Source organism: Notothenia rossii (assembly GCF_949606895.1).
Source record: "Notothenia rossii genome assembly, chromosome: 5".
Lineage (NCBI taxonomy): Eukaryota > Metazoa > Chordata > Actinopteri > Perciformes > Nototheniidae > Notothenia > Notothenia rossii.
The window spans coordinates 42,347,645-42,360,088 of NC_136903.1; the positions used below are offsets into that span (position 1 = coordinate 42,347,645).

The 12,444-nt window shown below is 39.9% G+C and overlaps 1 protein-coding gene across 1 annotated transcript in view; it reads left to right on the plus strand.

Moving 5' to 3' along the window:
• LOC307039612 (polypeptide N-acetylgalactosaminyltransferase 18-like) overlaps window positions 1-12,444 on the plus strand; it is a 448,297-nt gene that overhangs the window by 88,936 nt on the left and 346,917 nt on the right. The gene's annotated exons all lie outside the window — the stretch shown is intronic.

Genomic DNA, 12,444 nt, shown 5'->3' on the forward strand with positions numbered 1-12,444 from the left:
AACAAAACAGTGTTATAGCTAAACATAGTCACTGATGTAGGACAAAAAAAAATGTTGCTATGGGGCTGTCCCCAAATAGTCTGCTAATGGTGAGTCGGCTAAAAAATAATTATTCGACTAACTTTTCATTAGTCTATTAGTCAAAGGAAAAAAAAGAAAGCAGCAGCAGTGAGTCAGGCAGCAGTCTAGCCTTGTATCAACATACAGTATATAGACCTATGATATATATTAATTCTGACCCTCAGAATACGATCAATTCAAGCTTTAATTTCATGATGACGGTGTTATGTGCGGAGGGATTTTTGCAGCAGATTTTTGCAGCAGATTTGTCAATTGGTAGTTTTTATTGGTTTGTTACATTGACATTCTAAAAATAAACTGTACTTTTTTTTTTCTTTCTTTTTTACTTATCGTTTGTCTAGTTATTGTTGGTGTTACAACTGTAACTAAACAGATGATAAGTAAAGTGATGTTACTGTGTGAGAGAGTAAATTAACTAAATACTCCGTGTGTGTCCTCGCTGCTTGTTCGGACACACATTAACAATCCTTACAGTGATTCTGCAGTTTATACCGCTGTGTCCGTGTGATTCATGCTCTTTCTACGTTTAAAATGTAACTTGTATTCCAAAGGTTCATTATTGGTTTTATTTTATATTTTATGTGAAGCACAGCGTACCATGTGTCAGCCTTTTGAAACTGAACCCATTTCGGGATAAAGCATAAATAAATCATATTAATAATCATAATTTATCCTAAATTTGCCAAGTTTTGTCGAATAATCTCCAGCATTGACAGCATTGGTCGACTAGAAAAGTTGAGGGCAGCCCTCATGCTGTGTTCAAATCTCTTTCCTGCCTGCAGCCCCTGAGAGTTGTGTGTTTAAAGGCTAAATGTGATGTTTGCAAGTCTACGTACATGTTTGGATCCCAGAGTCGTTCCTGTTTGAGGAGCACTTATGTTGCTTTATAGGTGAGTTTCTGGAGGTTTTCGAGGCGGCTGAGAGGTACTTTGTAAACACCCCGTGTCAAGCAGAGTAAAACAAACACTCAGAAACCACTCAGCAGCCGAGGCCAACCCCAAGGTTGTGTCATAGGGATGACATGTCGATTTTCATTTACACCAAATATGAATGATGGCCCGAGTTGTCCTTCCTTGAAATAAAGTCAAGAAGTGAAGACACTCTGATAATGACTTATTGCTCTGTCCCTGACTCTCAGAGCTAAACCAACACTGGAAAACTGTTGCTTTATGGATACAGTGTACACACACACACACACACACACACACACACACACACACACACACACACACACACACACACACACACACACACACACACACACACACACACACACACACACACACACACACACACACACACACACACACACACACACACACACACACAGGCTCGCAGGCACACACAGCTTTTCCAATAGAGTCCCCAGCTGTGCACACAGACATCCTCGTGGAGAAATATAAATACTCACCCAACATGTGATGCTATCAGTTAGCAAATACATCAATCGCCTTCTGTAGACAAACTTAAAGTGGTTTAAAACTGTGTATTAGATTAAGCGCCTAACACACACACACACACACACACACATGGAATGGAAAACAGGAGATTGTATGCATGTCGATGCAACTTGATATGTTTTTGGTGATATGATTTTTGACTTTCACAAATTTAAATGCATATCTTGTAAAACATTTTTTGTTTTAAAAACATGTCTAATAAGTATTTTGCACCCTTGCGTGAACCTGAGCATCGAGTTTCAATTGCTGCTATGCCTTTACTGTGTGTGGAGTTTCCTCTGGTTACACACTTGTGTAAGTGTTACATTATCCTCTCTTTTGCTATTTGCTGTCACAGCAGCTGTAGTATTTTTAAGAGTTGCAGGGTCACTCTGTAACCCGGTGAGAGCTATGAGCTGGCCCTGGGCGAAATGAACACATCTAATCTGCCAATTTGCATCTTGACTAGTCAAATTAGTTTGTCACATTGATGTCAAAGTTTTGCTCAAACAATTCTGGCTCATTAATTTGAAACATTGTCTGTAATGGCCTATTATAACAATACATGATTGGTATAAAGCAGAAGCCTCCACAGTATCGTATTCATGGTTATTTAATAAACAGAACTGACAAACTAACAAGAGCATATTTCCCATAAACCCGACTGCTTCAAAGAAAACAAATGGTGTTCTCTTCTTTGACACTCTGTTTTGAAAAGAATAGCAATCTGTCAATTAAAGCTAAGAGATGTGTGCAGTGTTGTCTCAAATCTCAAATTTAGTTTCACCATCAGCCATCTTTAATCTATTATGCTACTAGCTGTTTCATTCTATTTCTGTAATCACACACCCCTCCGCACCTCAGGGTCGCCATCTGTCCGGGCCAGGTTGTCCTGTGAGGGGCCGCTTCTCCTCCTTCAGGCCCCTCTGGAGAAGGGACCAACAAGGTTAATTAGCCATAATAGTTACCTCCAGTCCAGTAACACTGAACCTCTGCTGCTGTGGAGGGAATCGCTTAAGAAATGTACGCTTTGTTGCACTCAGCTGTCTCACTGTGTGAAGCCTCCTCTTTACATACAAAGCTTATCAATATCTGCAATGTTGAATTTTATTAAATGTATTATGTCAACATATTTCACATAATTGTTTTAGGTTAGTTGAAAGCAATAATATTAGGTTAAAATACAAAATATTAGGTTCAACTTAATATTATTGCTTTCGGGCAACCTAAGACAGTTATGTGAAATCTGTTGACACAATACATTTAATTAAAATCAACGTTTCAGTTTTTTCAGTGTGCATATTTTGCCATTGGTTATTATTTCTGTTATACTCTTTATTTGTTTAGACCAGGGGTACCCAACCTTTTTTGAACCGAGAGCTACTTTTAAAGTTGCCATTCTGCCGAGATCTACCAGTCCAAATAGAGAGGTGTACTGACAGCCTACTACCAGTAAATACACACTTCTACTTTTATAAAACTGACCTTTGTACGATGAATAATTCATAAAATACTGCAGATCCTTTATCTGACCTCTTTCTAATCTACACACATACAAGTATTTAACTGAAGTTACACAACATTGTTGGTGATACAGAGTTGGAGTGTATTCACACGTCACATACTACAGTGGGTAATGTTTTCAAGAAACATTGAACAGTGCTGCCACATATGACACAGGAAAAAAAGAAAAGACTCTGAAGCCTTTCTTTGCCATTATATAAAAATAGTGTTGCTACAAAAGTATAAATTAGGCTTACTAATAAGACAACTCAGATCTGAAGCTACACAGGAATCTGCTTCCAAAGTGCAATAAAAAAGACAAAATTAATAGAATCAAACCCTTTTTTTGTTGCATTTTAGTAGAGTATAAAAAGAAATGCCTTTAAAATAGGATGCAAGCAACACTAGTTTCTTAACCTGAATTGATAATAGACTATAATCAATTTAAACAGAACAGATCTTAATGTTTGCATTCTTATACCATTTTGTACAATAATTATAATGAATAAGTTCAAACAAACTAAAACTTACAGCTGATTAATAACGGTATCTAACTTGAGTTTTTATTATATCAAAAACCTGTTGAAATGCAACTGTTATTTTTACTGTCCCCCAAAAGCGCGTCGGCAGCCTCCAGGAATGCTTCTGTCACAACTTCGCCGTCTTTGAAAGACTTCATGTGTTTCACAAGAACGTGACTGACACAATAAGATGCTATGGTAGCAGCCTTGCTCTTGTTGTTGGGCCGGGTGGAAATGGACTGCTGTGCATTTAGCTGTCCTTTCAGGTCCCTCGCCTTTTGGGAGCGTAGGGCAGAATTAGGAGGGAATTCCGTCTCGTAGCATTTGTGCACTGTTTGAAATGCCGCTCCTAAATGACCCTTCTTCGATAAAGCCACGCTCGCATTGCAGATGAGACAGATGGACTTTGAATTGGAATAGATACAAAAATAATCATCCTCCCACTCGGAATGAAAATGATATATTTTGGGCTTTTTTGCTTCTGCCATAATTGTGGTCTTGTGTGTGTGCGGACTGTCACTCCTGTTGACACAGACAACGTCAGCGAAATAGTGCCGCTGGTGCCCACTGCCCACCAGCCACGCCCCGACACATGGGGTCACGCCGGGCAATCACAAAACTTTGATGCGTTCAAGTGCATTATTCTGGCACAGGAAGATTATGTTATAGGACATTAACGATAAAACTGAATATTGTTGTTCTATTTTTAGACACATCTCGCGATCGACTGGGAATATCCCTGCGATCGACTGGTTGGGCACCCCTGGTTTAGACTATGTTTAATTGTAATTGGTTATCAATTGTCCCCTGGGTGTGGTATATTGGTATTTAGCTCACCTGTTGCACGCCGGTTTTGTGGATGACAAGAGGTTGAATTGCTGACATTTTCTGTTGACTGTGAGTCCGGACTCACGGACTTGGTTTTGTTTCTTTATTAAACATAATTGATCTGTGACTACAAAATGGCGTTGTGGAACGTGTCACAACGATGAGCAAAGTGTATCCTCTCAGCATAACTCATTGGGAGGGTTGCCGCTACAGTTACAATCTTAATGTTGTATAAGATAGAAATTACCTTAGTATATGTCAAATGTATTGACATAATAGTATGTCCTGAGCTGATCTATCAAGTAAATGGCCAGACAGGACTTCAGACTGATGACGCACATGTCAACAAAAGTTAGTATATATGTGAAAATATATAAACAGAAGACAGGGGGTGAAGAGGAAGAGCTGGGAGAAAGAAGCTTTATGTTGACACCAAGCTGGAAGAGAGGGAAGAAAGAAAGGTGAGAGTGTGGAGCGAGAGGCATGCCGAGTTCACAGAGACGCTGAGAGGACAGTGTTTATCTTGAAGGCTTTACTGCTGATTGATAGAATGGGAGCTTGTCTGGTGTCATGTCACGATGGGGGGTGGGGGGCAGACAGACATCCCTGCTGTCAACATCTGTCTGTGAGCTGGACGGCTGTCACCGTATCTTTTGGATTCTGTTTGTCAAGAATGGCACCGTATGAGGTGATTGGAATTGAGGATGCTCAGAGAAACTCTTTCCACATTTCTTAAGGGCTGCTGTTATATCTCTACAGAAGAGCCTCTGCAGATAAGGGCAATGTCAGTCCAGAGGGCAGGAGCCCTGCTACGCTCTTTGGGGGACATTCTTGCAAGAACTGGTTAAAGTGTTGTCCTTCTAAGTTTTTAATCATCATTTGCAAAATAAGCACACATCAAATGTCTCTACAGTCGTGTGCAACTACTGAAACTGAAGAGATGTCTTTTATACTGAAAAGTATTCTAACTTCGATACAACCAGGAGTAAATATAAAATGTTTCATGAAAGCAGAACACATTGTCAATGTCATGTTTTAGAATCAAGTTTTTTCTTTAAACATTTAATTTCAAAAATGCAAACTTTATACTTTAATTTATTAACAGAGACTTCATTTATTAACAGAGACTTCATTTATTAACAGAGACAATAAGGACAGCTTGTCTCTACGATTCGCTGGCCCAGGAAGTTGGTTCAAGTCCTTTGCGTAGGTCGCCTGCATCCTGTGCCTCATTGTCTTCATACCCGCTGTAACCGCTCTCAAGGTGTCAAAAACCACAAGCGCCTTCTTAGAATTATGGCTGGAGCTTTTACGCTTTTATTTCCCCATCTAGCATAGGTCAAAAGTTCAGAATGTTCTATCTAGTTTCACATGCCTGAAAAGACATGATGGAAACATACATTCTTTCTATTTACAGCCAATTTAGCATCTTTTTATCAATGGTAAGCTTAATAGAGGTAGGTGAGGTAAAGGTCAGGTCCGACACGGCCACTTACACAGCAGAACTGTCAACAATACAGTTACTATGAATACATGCTTAGTCATGAGATAGCTGACCCATGACCCTGTCAAAGTACAATAGACCCATGATTCGATCACTGGTCACCCACTGTGTGGTTTCATGGCACCTTGTGACTGGTCATCTTCCAGAGGGATGATATCTCAACTACATTCATCTATTATCTTTGATATGTAAGGCTTACAGAGTATTATTATTTATACAAAATCATTGCATTCAACTCCTTGAAAAGACAATTGTCTTCTTCATTGTGTGCAGATTTACTGCTGACAGTTATGGAGGAGTGGCTCACCTCTCAGCTGTCTTCACAGGACACGTGATTTGCTTGGGCTCAGAGCATTGAGGAGGAAAACAGCTAGCTACGATTTGTGTAAATAAAGGTGCGTACCCTGCTAGCTAGCACCGCTCCACATACATAGCTTGTTGTTAGTTGTAATAATTTCAACTTTGAGCACAGCGCTTAGCGCAGTGGTTCCCAAAATGTGTGGAGCTATTACGGTGGGGGCAACGTCAAGGCAAATGAATGAGGCATGCTGATAGGTCAGGGTCATGGGGGGCCAAGGGAAACCAGAGGCCGGCTGGCTTCCCTTGGCTCCTGACCAATCAAATCACATCAACGGCGTTCTGACAACAACGCGGTAAAAGTAACAACAATTAGCAAGAGCAGTTATGGAGAGTGGAGATTTGGAGTTTGAAAAAAAATCCCTTTTATTCAATGACATGGCAACTTAAAATTAAATGTTATGAAAGCCAACTTCCAGACTACTAGAGCTTCGTACAGAGAGGAAAAACTGACTGACTTTGAATGACGAAAATGGTGTCTGCACGGAGCGGCTAGCTGGTAGTGCAAAACTTCAGCAGCTAGTTTGCTAGCTAAATATCTATTGACTCTCATGTTGTGGAGGACCCAGAGGCTGGTGGGATAGTCTACGACATGATTATTGACCATTCACCACTGGACAGGAGAATGGCATTCCTCTACAGTCTCATACTCTAGCTGCAACCCCGATTTGAAAAGATCAAATAATCAAAGATTATAATCAAAACATATAATATATATTATTCTGAAATCAGCTGTAGAATGAATACTGGTGCTTTTGGTACTTTAACTATATTTTGATGCTAATACCTTTGTGGTTTTTTTTAGTAGCATTTTGAATGCAGGACTTTTACTTGTAACAGAGTATTTCTACACTCTGGTACTTCTACTTTTATTTAAGTACAAACTCATCTTCCACCTCTGAACAAATATATATACTCATAATGTATTTCAAAGCAGTCACAAAAAGGGTGTAATAGTTTATAAAATAGTCAATGGATGTGCAGCATACTGAGGATGTTTCTCTGCCGGACGCTGACGAGTGGCAGCAGAGGAGATGCGTGTTGAGTGATGCTGATGAACTCATGACAGAGTGTCAGCGTAATCCTAAATATGATCATGGACAAATGAGTTCATCTCTTCTGACAGAGTGATCCCGACCCATTTCTCTTCTCTGAGGACGCATTAGTCACAGCAGGTAAACAAGAGTCCCTTTGTGGATGTAAGTTAGAAATAAACACTCCAGTTTCACAAACAAAGCAGAGCCTCTCAGCTTGGAGGTAACTGATAGATGCTTCAGCCATGTTGCTTGGAAACTAGACAGAAACAGTCTGCCTCACCAAACTCTGTTGCCTTCACAGTCTCTATGTTGGAGGATGATCAATAATGAGAACTGACTGATACTCCTCTGTGGTCATGGGCATTCTTCTAAACAAAATTCTGCAAATGTTGTGACATGATTACAGTAACTCCAACTGTCAACAATGATCACATAGTCAAAGAAAATGAGATACATCTTTATCAATCTCTTAAAAATAAGTCAATCTGAAAGGTCCTTAAACACACTGCAGCGTATGGTGCTGATTAGATTACATCAGGGGCGGACTTGCCATTGGGAATACTGGGAGTTTTCCCGGTGGGCCGGTGCTGTGCTTGAGCCGGAGGGCCAAAAAAATAAATAAAATCACAATATTTTTTTTTTCTTTGCCTAAATCCTACCAGCCTACTTTTGTAATTGTTCCGGCCGCTCCCCTTTTTCTTTTCTTTTTTGCTTACCTAAATCCTACCGGCCCACATTTGTAAGTGTTCCGGCCACCCCACTGGGCTGGGCCATTTTGATAGGCTACCTATGTTCTATCTATCAGATAGTTTCACTTTCACACATCAGGCCCGTAGCAGCTGTCACTGCGCAGTGAACAATCAGGAGTGAGTGACTGAGAGACCTAGCTGGCAGTTGCTTACAAATGGATAAACAAGCTCCAAAGCGTAAAGGCGTTTTTGTATAGTTTGTGTATAAAGTATACAATATTGTAGCGAGCCCTGGGTTCAGATGGAGGGGCTTGCATAGGGGAGGGGGGGGGGGAGTTGGCAGGGAAACGGGGTTCAGGGGGAGTGGCTGTACCCGTAGGATAGAAAAGGGGGAAGTGACGTCTGACTCAGAGGTCGCACGCCTGTGGAGAAGAACGTGTTGCCCACATTCTGTTACTGAGTTTAGGCTAGTTGGCTAGCAGGTTTATTGTTTTGGATGCAGTCACTTTTGCTTCCACTTGCTGTTCAAATAAATGTTGAAAGAAAAAGTAAATCTGTTTACACTTCTGTTTCATATGGGTGTTGAGAGATGTATCCATAGATTTAGTCCCTAATTTTGCTCTCAAAGTGCACCAGATTGATGCATTTAACTTCAACATTTAAAAATCTCTTCCTGGGGGAGCTTGCCCCCGGACCCCCCTAGAGGAGGTGAGGTCCACCACCTGCCCACACCCCCTGTTAAATTGTCTCACCCACATTGAGGATGCTTCCTACGCCCATGTTTTATTCCATGCGTCAAGTCAGGCAAATTGGGTCAAAATGTTATTGCATCAATGATCTGTTAACATTAAAATCACTAAATATATGCTGTAACTATTTTTGCTCTAGGCAACTCAAGGGCTCAGGTAATGTGATTACTATATGAATAATGGTCCAAAGTAACATTAAAAGCATAGGGTTTTTTGTTAAGTAACATACTTTACTCGCCGGCCGGCTGATAAATGCCGCGCATTAAGTGGGCCTGTCTGTCAATTCATCCGGGCCACTTTTTCCCCCCAGTCCGCCCCTGGATTACATTACTTTTGGCTGACTCTTTTTTCAAGAGCAACTTACAATTAGTGCAATAAACCAAAACTATACAAACTGAGAAACAAGAAACATGCAGATATATTCTCTTCACTCTTCATTCTCGTCAAAACACATTTTAATAATAATAATCATAATTATGATTATTATACCCTTTCATAAACCCAAGGACACTTACATTTTATAATATATAGACAGCACATCTTTAAACCCTGGCTCCCCTGGACTGAAAACAGTTTGGACCTGATCCCTAGAGCCTCAAAGCTTTTTTTCTTTTTACTTTATTGAATGCAGCTTAAGTCATATTTGCTGAAAGTGCTTGACTAGCTGTTTCCCCTCCTCACACTGGACATTATGTATTTACTTGCAACACATAACTAATTTAGTATTCAAAAGTAATCCAGACCAATATACACAAAGATGACACATTAATAGTTTATCATATTATATTTACGTATTTTTCCCACAGAATCATTTTATATTTATTGTAGGATAAGTAATGTTTAAAACTTTGAGGAAATTACACACAAATGTTAACCAAAAATAAAAATCGTAATATTTGTAACATTTTAAATATAGTCATAGTTATGATTTGAAGAGATTTAATTGTACCCCAACATCATATTATCATAATGCTGTTTTTATATAGAAAGGTTGGATTATTTAGCAAGAGAAATGCACTGAGGATTGGAACATGTTGAACAGTCGATATACAGTCTGTTCTCTCATCTTCTTGAAGGATTTATTATTATATATTATATTTATTATTATATATTATATTTATATATTTATATATTTATTTACTTTTATAGGTCAGCAGGGATTACATCTGTCCTCTGCTTCATCCTCCCTGCTTCACCCTCCTCCTCCTCTCCGCTCATCACTCCATCCCGTACTCACTTATCCTCCCTCGCGTCTCATCTGGCTTTTTTTTTATTTCATTGCATTTCCTTTCCTTATGTCTCTCTCTGCTCCTGTGTCCCCATGCACTTTTGGTTTGCTGCCATGTTTATGCCACTGATAGGTCACAGCTGACAGATGCCAGGCTATAAGACACAGGGCAGAATGAGACAGGACAGGACCCCTCTATCAGGACTCGTTTTTATCCTTTATGTTTCACAGAGAGCACTGCATTCAAATAAAGCCCTGCAATTCCTAGCTTTCAGTGGCGTGACATTTTGAATTTCTTCATGCTCTTCACTTCAGCAGAGCACTTGTCACACTCTGGGAAGGTGAAGCACCCTCAGAACAACGTGTTCTCTGCTCAGCTTTTAGAAAATATCATCTTTGATCCACTCAAGAGCCGCTCTGTCAAGCTGGCTGCTTAGGTACTAGTACAGTACAGTTCAAGTACAGATTATTTCAGTTCATCAAAATACTGCAGCTTAATGTTTATTTTATCATATTTTTTATTTATTTGAGTGAGTACATTATTCACAGTTTAATAATAATTAAAAACCCCCCAAAAATATTTTATGTTTTGCAATAATTTTTTCTGTTGTACCGAAAACGTACCGAACCGTGACCTAAAAATCGAGGTACATACCGAACCGAAATGTTTGTGAACTGTTACACCCCTACTTACAACTAACCTGATACAGAAATGTGAAATGTGTTGACATTTAATTAAAGTAAACGTTTGAGTTTTTCAGTGTAGGCTATAATAATTTCTGGTGACGAGGGTGAACCAGGTATAGCTCCTGTAGATAGGCCTACACTCCGTCCTGTGATAGGCTGATCACCAATGCAGCAGCAGCTGTCAGCACGTCTTTGGGAGGGTACATTGTTTGAGTCTACGGATGTGGAAGGTCTCAACGTCCCCTGCCTCATTTCCCATCACAGAGCCTGTAATGCCACACACATGCTTCAGTACTGCGCATTACTTGCTATGAGTTGTCTTAATTAATTCAGGGAGATGTGGGGGGGCGTCATGTCAATTCCAGGAAATGTATAACGCTGCGTGAGTCTGAAAGTACAGATGGTGAAACCAGAAGAGCAGCAGTCCTAGTTCTGTGAAAGGGTCCCTTTTCACATGTAAACCAACCCTTCCCAACTAAGACCCCCCGTCCCCGTCCCCAGAGACGAGCGGGAAATGTGTCCAATAAGCAGAAATTAATAATGAATCCCTCTGGATGTGTGAGAAGGCTGCTTAAATAGTCGTAGTGTGTGTGTGTGTGTGTGTGTGTATGTGCGTGCGTGCGTGCGAGCAGTGTGTATTGACTGTCTAGTCAGATCCTCTCTCTCATGATATCTTTACTGCTGAGGTCATCGTTGTATCCCCCCGGGTCAGCACATTATCTAAATGATGTAATATGACCCTCTCTGTCTCTGTGCAGCGGAGCAGGGACACTAAGCACTCCTCCATGAATACTGAATACTTATTAGTACTTCTCATTGGCATTATGTATTACAGATCATCAACTCATTCTACATATTTGATGTCTGCAGATTTGTTAAAATCAGGACTTAACCAGTTACTGTAAACCCCGAGCCTGTTTTCCAGGCCTCAGGCTCGAAAATGACATGCCCAGAACAAATGACCATATCTTTCCTTCTAAAAGGGGTAAATTAATCATATTTTTTTCAAAGCAATGATAAACCCTTGAGTTGGATGTAGAAAAGTCAGAATCAATATAGATTATTTTTATTTCAAAGTAAATTCAGATTGAACATAGTAAAACAAATGAAATTATAGTGTCTGTCCAAAAAAAACACATTACTTAGAGTGAAAACCACCCTTGAATGATGGGATAGTTGACTTTAGGAATCCAAACTATACATATGATAAGTACCCTGTATCAGGATTGATGCAAAACAAGTGAAATTTGACCTTTTTAGAGAGAGTTAGCAAAAAAACAACACTTATTTGGTCATTTGAGTGGATTTTCCATATCTCTGGCCCCCCTAAGTCGATTTTGATGATTGACATCTCTTTTTAACCGTTAGAGCCAATAGAATCGAGGGGAAATTCCTAAAATCCATCTAAACATTACCCATTGGTGAATGAGTGATGCGTAGCCACTAGCCAGAATGCCCAAAACCGGAAGCTGTCATACACTCTAGTAGCAGCTAATATGAAATCTCCGTTATTGACATAAAAATTGAATGATGGATTATCAGTAATCATTTCTAAGTGACACAGAAACATTGGATTAACCTATGGATTAACCTTCAGCAGCATTTTTATCGTTTTAATGCCATTGAACACAACTTTTGATAGAACAACAGCAAAGGTATGACAATGTCCCGTGTGTGCTCCGTAATGCTACGTGGTGTGATGTCTGGGCAGTAGGGATGTGCATCTCCATCACTGAGGCCGATGCGCTGCGCATCTCGATACGTTGCCACGATACGATACATTAACGATACATTTGAAACACCAGGCGATGCGATACGATA